Here is a 6,000-nt window from a genome sequence, read left to right on the forward strand (position 1 = left end):
GTGTGACATCCTCCACATCTAATTCCTTTCTTAACAAGGAGACTACAGTATCCTTGCAAGGCAGTAGTCCGTCTGCGTATAGCAAGATTCCATAATCAGCTTTGGGGTGGTTACTTAAACACTTGAGAAGCTTAATATGGATGGAGATAATGTTGTTTGCGGTTTAGCAATTTGCTGCCGGTAAATCTCGTACTTCAAGCTAAACTCGCACTCTGTATATAAATGACAGTGCCTCCTACAATGCAGCAGTCTTTCAGTACCGCACTGAAGTACCTACCAGCCTAAACTGCTGCACTCAAATCCCAGTGGGAAATTTTATAGAAATAACCTCCTGACTCCAGAGACAGCAACGATACCAACTGAACCTCGCTCAAAACGCGCCATTTTATTGAAAAAAAAGCTTCAATTAAACACCAATTACAAATAATATAGCCCATAGGTGTAACATTCCTTGCCCAAAGCACAACACACAGCTTTGACGTACTAATTACGCGGCTGTGTGCCATTAACACACGGTTTCTTTTTGCATTTCCAATTCATATATACCTCAGTACCAAATCATATTTTGCATTTATTTTTCCTCATTCCCTACCCACCTATGCAAAATACCATTTCTTATCTTTCTCCACCTTAGCTCCTCTTTCAGTGTCATGAAGAAACGTAGTTTCGTTTTACTTTCAGGTATATAAAGGTAAATCGCGACGTATCAATGTTTCACACAGTCCCTGGGAGTCCTTTAGTTGCCATTTTCCCCCACTAACAATGTAACTATGCAGACAGCACGTCAGAGCAGAGCAGACGGTGCTCCCCGCTGCTGACCGAGGATCTTAAAAATAAAAGAATACTCCCAGAATGTCGGCGAACGACCTTAAATTAGCAAATAATCACCAGATTAAAGGCTACGCATGTGAGGTTGCAGCTTTAAGATGCTGACTCCTGTAAGCGGTCGGTTTTGATTAAACGCACTGGGGAAAGCTGCTTAAAATGAATACTTTACTAGGTGGAGATTTCTTTGTTCCCCCCCCCCACCCCCGCCTACGCTGAGGATCTAGCTGCACTTCAAAAGAGTCTGTCGTTTCTGTCTACACGACCGAAGGTTCCGACACCAACAGTCACACCCATACCAAGTCTGGACCGAGTTTAGGGGTGGGTGGGCGGGAATCCCGTCCCACAATTAACAGAAACCACTGTGGGGGGGGGGGAAGAAGTGCTAAAGCAGATCATTTTACACCGATTACAACACTCCAGAACAGAGCTCCAATCGGGCCAGATCTCATGACTACACTGTTGGCTTTTACTGCCTGGTTCGATCCAGAGCCTGTGGCAATGGATTCGATAGAAACAGCGATAGCAGTCGATTACACCAAACACTACAGAGTGATTGTCGGGGGGCGGGGGGGGGGAGTACCGGGTCGCTAGCTTTCCAGCTCCGAACATTGCAAGTTGCCCAAAACTCTCTGCAATTGAAAAATAAGCAAACGAGAATCATGCTTTATGTACGCGCTACCGATCAGTATTAAACGCCCATTAACTCGCTTCAATACGTATGGGTGGTAGTGAGAAGCAATGCAAAAAAGACCCAGGTCAAAACGGTATTTTATAGCGATTTTACAACTGGGATCATTGCCGGGCGACTGACAAGATTCTGAAGGCCACGCAGTTTCACTCAGTACCTGAGGTGTCAAGAGGTTTGTCAGGTTTGCTGCACGGGCGATGGTCATGAGGAACACGTTGTGATCGAGGAGTCGCTATCCTTGCGTTGACAGCTCCAGTCCAGAACTGTGAGGCGGTGGTATTGAAACGCTCAATGCGAGGTCTGAGGCAAACTGCGCGATTCGCCTGCTACACACCACGTATTAAAATCACTCGCCTGCCTCCAGCCCGGCCCAATGAGATCGCGTCGCCTCCAGCTTTAATCCCACAATTCTTTCACAGCAATGCAACAAATTCCATACTGCAGGAGGGAGAGACAGAGAGAGAAAAAAATACTGCAATTGCTATTAACTTCCGCCACGTGATGAACCACAGCAAAATTATTGTTTTGTAATCTCGTTAAAGAACTCTCAGAAAAAAATGGGATGTTCGGAAATTATAGATTACCCAGCAAGCAGATGGTGTGACTGCTCGGGGAGAGAATGCAGACACAAAGAGTCTTTCATGCAAGAATTTTTCTATAAACATTGGGAATAGCATCCGTTATGATTGTAAATAATCCTAATCGCACGTTATGGACTGCTGCATCTGAGCAGCAGTTTGAGGTGAACCCCACTTTAAAGATTTTGTTAGGCAATTTATTGCTGTATGTGCTTGTACAGTGATTTTTATTGTATTGGATTCCTAGAATACATAATGCCTCGGGTGAAGTTCAAAGTTACTTTTTATTTTTTTACAGAGCTGCTTTTAAACTCCTAAAACAAAACACAAATGAGCGTTATGAAGGCCACTCCGAGCATACAATTTACACCGAGTTTTCACTGTCCAGGTTGTATTGTTTTTAATTGATAGTTGTAATGAACGCACGGGTGACATGCCAACAAATTTAAGGAATAAATATTGTAGTTTGATTTTGCAAGATGCTCCAGATTGTATTGGAAGCTTCAGTGCTTTGAACAGAACGTTTAATATATCTAGCATCCATGAAATATAAAGTCATTGATACCATTCAGTTGAATTCTAGTCTTCAGAGCTGACTGAACAGCGTGTTTACTTTCAGCCACACTCGTACGGATAAGGAGAAACTCTTTTTTAGCATCTCAGGGGCAAAATTCAGATTCATGATTCCGGGCGGTTGCGTCTGTCTGGAAACTAGACCAACGTTCATTTATAACTTTCCGAGGATAGTTCTGTAGTCAGGAGGTCAATAATTCAGTCGAAGCCAGCAAATAATCTGTGTTAAACAAGTAACTGAACAGAAAATGCCCAATGTATAGAAAGTGGCCATGTTTAAAAGTTTGCCGTAAGATTTGTCACACTGACAGCGGCTTTGTCCTTTAGGGAGTGCATGGATAATACCATAGATGAAGTTGCTGAAAACCTTTAATCGGGATCCTGCGGTTAGTGGCAAGGTGGTGGGGCACGTCGGCCTGACCTTAAAGAAAGTGATCCCCGTGAAGGGGAATTTCCTATCACCGCTGTTGCTGTCAGGCGGCAGATCAAAGGGACTCAAGAGAATCTGCGGATGCTGGAGGAACTCAGCAGATCAAGCAGTATGTATGGTGAAGCCTGACCTGCAAGGCACTGCATTGATGCTGCCCGAGACTCTCGCCGACCCGGTGTTGTGACGTCATCGGGATGATTGAAGGTCTCTCGGACACAACAAATAAGGAAGAAAGAAGCAGGAGAAACTCTGCAGATGCTGGAAATCCGAGCAAGACACACAAGGAAGAGCGAAGCACAATTTTGAACCACTATATTGATCTTTTCTCAGAGAAATGACAAAATTTGAACCATCCATATTTGGCAGAGTGCTCAGAGGATGTGCAGACCAGCTGGCAGATGTTCTCACTGACATCTTCAACACCTCCCTGAGCAGCGCCGTCGTTCCAACGTGCTTCAAGGCCGCCACCATCGTCCCCGTGTCACAATGGGGACGATGGTAGTGGACCCAAATGCAAAACACAGACACTGAAGTACAAGGAACGGGACTTGACTGGAGTAGGGACGTGATGGGATACAGACAAGGAGCAGGGACAAGAACGCAGACTTGGGCTAGGACATGGACAAGACAGGGAATCCGGACAAGGAGCTATGCACTAGGAGCCTGGACTTGGGCTCCGAGCCAGAGACTGGACAAGGACCCAGAACCTGGATCTTGCCTCGGGCTCAGGCCCCAGAACCAGGGTGGCTGGGGGTAAAGAGGCTTTGGGCTGCAGGCTGGGGTCTTGGCTGTGGAGGCTTGAGGCTGGGGTCTTGGCTGTGGAGGCTTGAGGCTGGAGACAGACTGGGAACTGTACATCAACATAGAATCAGCACACGAGAAGCTGGGACTCATCGTTAACACAACACTAACACGAGACCGGACAGTACATAGACAGAGCCGTCACTTATCCTTAGACAAGATGGGACTCAACTTCATCTCCACAGCAAGGTGGGACAGGTCCATCCGTTGGGTAATGGCAGAACGGCCGGACTTACCCAACAGAGGCAAAGACAAGACAGGACCCCCTCCCCAGGGCAATGGCAGAACAGCTGGACTTACCCCACAGAGGCGAGGACAAGACAAAACGGATCCCCCACAGGGCAACGGCAGAACGGCCTGACTTACCCCACAGAGACAATGACAAGACAAGACAGATCCCCCCGCAGGGCAATGGCAGAACGGCCTGACTTACCCCACAGAGACAAGGACAAGACAAGACAGATCCCCCCGCAGGGCAATGGCAGAACGGCCTGACTTACCCCACAGAGGCGAGGACAAGAAGGGACAAACACCAAAGAACGACAGACAGTTCCATCTCTGCATCGGGGTTGCTCCAAGTCACAGTTACAGCCAGCACCCTAGGCTGGCTATGGAAACAGCCGGATCCCTACCTAGCTCGGAGTGGCTGATGGCCACTCAGCTAGCCCAGGAAACAGCCAAATCCATACCACAATGACAGCTCTGACTACTGACAGCAAGGCTCCATGAGGGGATGATTCCCCAACACGGCCTAAAGATGGCAAGTAGTCGCTCTAGCCTTCCACCAGCAGGTTGCTCCCAGGGGATCTTGACAAGACAAACCAGCAGCTCACACTCGAGCCCAAGGCCACTTATATTCCAAGCCCCAGGATGGGAATCAGGTGCCTATGATTAACTCAATCAAAACAAGGAACAGCTGGAAGACCTGGAGTCCTGAGTCTACGGACCAGACCGTGAACCAGAATGCGGACTTCATGTACCGGATCATGATACCCCGTGCTGAAGAAGTCTTCTGTGTCCTGCCTCAACGACTACCATCCCGTTGCACTCACATCCATCATCATGAAGTGTTTCGAGAGGCTCGTCATGAGGCACATCAAGACCATGCTTCCCCCCTCACTGGACCCCCTGTAGTTCACGTATCGTCCCAACCACTCAACAGACGACACCATCGCCACCACCCTCCACCTGGCCCTCACCCACCTGGAGAAAAAAGACATGTACGTTCGAATGCTGTTCATAGACTTCAGTTCAGCATTCAAAACAATCATTCCTCAGCACCGGATTGGAAAGCTGAAACTGCTGGGCCTGAACACCTCCCTCTGCAACTGGATCCTAGACTTCCTGACTGGGAGACCTCAGTCAGTTCGGATCAGGAGCAGCATTTCCAACACCATCACACTGAGCACGGGACCCCACGCACCCCTCACACAACTCTTCTCCCTCCTACCATCTGTCAAAAGGTACCGAAGCATTCGGGCTCTCATGACCAGACTGTACAACAGTTTCTTCCCCTAAGAAACTGTTGCACAGTCTGGTTGTGAGAGCCCGAATGCTTTGGTACCTTTTGCCAGATGGCAGGAGGGAGAAGAGTTTGGGAGAAGACTCCTCAATACTCAGAGTCTGGACTGACAATTACGTCATTTATTATTATATTGTAATTTGTCCTCTACTGTGCCTATTGTCTTGTTTATTAATTACTGTACTGCCCTGCACTGTTCTGTGCACTTTATGTAGTCCTGTGCAGGTCTGTAGTCTAGTGTAGTTTTTATGTTGTTTTATGTAGTCTAGTGTAGCCTTCTGCCGTCTCACATAGTCTAGTGTAGTTTTAAGTTGTTTCATGTAGCACCATGGTCCTGGAGGACGTTGTTTCATTTTTGCTGTGTACGGTACCAGCAGCTTATGGTCGAAATGGCAATAAACTTGACTTGACTAAGATAAAAACTGAAATATTAAGTAAGCCTTATAAAAAATTAAATATTTCATGCTTCAAGTTCTAGTTTGTTATCATTCAACCATACACATATGCCACAAACAAACTAACTTTCCTCTGGACCAAGCTGCACACCACAGTACATATAACTCACATACCCAACACACAT

The 6,000-nt window shown here is 47.0% G+C and overlaps 1 protein-coding gene across 6 annotated transcripts in view; it reads right to left on the minus strand.

Annotated features, from left to right (window-relative positions):
* LOC134342753 (band 4.1-like protein 1) overlaps positions 1–1,959 on the minus strand; it is a 326,173-nt gene extending 324,214 nt beyond the window's left edge. For 4 of the 6 annotated variants that reach the window (XM_063041282.1, XM_063041274.1, XM_063041277.1 and 1 more), the window contains exon 1: positions 1,674–1,959. The gene's annotated coding sequence lies outside the window, so the exon portion shown is untranslated. The remainder of the gene's footprint in view (positions 1–1,673) is intronic. The other 2 variants (XM_063041279.1, XM_063041281.1) reach the window with 2 other exon arrangements.
* Between the last annotated feature and the right edge of the window lie 4,041 nt (positions 1,960–6,000).

Source organism: Mobula hypostoma, chromosome 2 (assembly GCF_963921235.1).
Source record: "Mobula hypostoma chromosome 2, sMobHyp1.1, whole genome shotgun sequence".
Taxonomy (NCBI): Eukaryota; Metazoa; Chordata; class Chondrichthyes; order Myliobatiformes; family Myliobatidae; genus Mobula; species Mobula hypostoma.